This window comes from Marmota marmota, unplaced genomic scaffold (assembly GCF_001458135.2).
Source record: "Marmota marmota marmota unplaced genomic scaffold, marMar, whole genome shotgun sequence".
NCBI classification, from domain to species: domain Eukaryota; kingdom Metazoa; phylum Chordata; class Mammalia; order Rodentia; family Sciuridae; genus Marmota; species Marmota marmota.
In genome coordinates this window covers 14,595,589-14,596,753 of record NW_026000272.1, presented here as the reverse complement: position 1 = coordinate 14,596,753, position 1,165 = coordinate 14,595,589, and positions in this window count along the sequence as shown.

The window sequence follows — 1,165 nt, the reverse complement described above, 5'->3', positions numbered from 1 at the left end:
TGGGGATGTGGCTCAGTGGTTAAGTGCCTCTGGGTTCAATCGCTGGTACAAAAAAATAACTAAAAAAAGAAATGATAAATTCTTTTGAAATAAAAGAAAAAAGAGAAAATATCAGAAAATGAATAGAAGTTAAAAAGATCCAAATGAGAATTTAAAGAACTATAAAATCTAGGAACAAGGGGAAAAAACCCTTGCAGGATGTACTCAAAAAGTGGAGATGACAGAGGACAGAGCAGAGAACTTGAGGACATATCAATAGAATTGACCTAATCTGAAAAACAGAGAAAATAGACAAGATAAATAAATAATAGAGCCTTGGGACCTGTGGGATGATAACAAACATCTAATAACAAACATCTCATATTCATACCATTAGAGACTAAGAGGAGAAGAAAAAGAGTGGGACTAAAAGGGGATTCAAAAAAATAATGGAGAAGACTTTTCATATTTGTTGAAAGATAAATCCACAGAATCAAGAAGCTGAAAGAATGTCACATAAGATGAACACCATGAAACTGATGCAAGACATATTAACAGTAAACTTTCAAAATTTTAAGACAAAGGAAAATCTTGAAAGTAGCCAGAGAAAAAAGGACATATGAAGTATAGGAAATACCAATTCAAATGAAAGTGGAGGACTCATCTGAAACCATTGAATCCATAAGAAAGTGACATGGCATGTTATCAAGCACTGAAAGTAAAGAATTGTCAACCATAAATTTATATCTGGCAAAACTATCCTTACATAATAAGGAGGAAGAAAAGACGTATTACATAAAGGAAAACTAAATCATGTATCAATAACAGAACTACCTTTAAAAAACAGCTAAATGAAGTTGCTCCATCTGAAAGGAAAGATAAAAGAAGAAATTGTGGAGCATCAGGAAGGAAGAATAAATAACTGAAAGAGCAGATATATGGGCACATATAGTGGGACCACCCCCCTCGTGAGCTTTCTAAATCATATGTAATGACTGAATGAAGAATTATAACAGCTGATAGCCAAGACAATAATATTTAAAAGTATAGAGCACAGAGGGACCTAACTAGGAGTAAAATTCCCATACTTTATGAGATGAAGTAGCAAATGTTGATACAAATAGATGATGACAAGCCAGTGTATTATTTAGAATGCTCCAGAGAAACAGAACCAATTATATATATA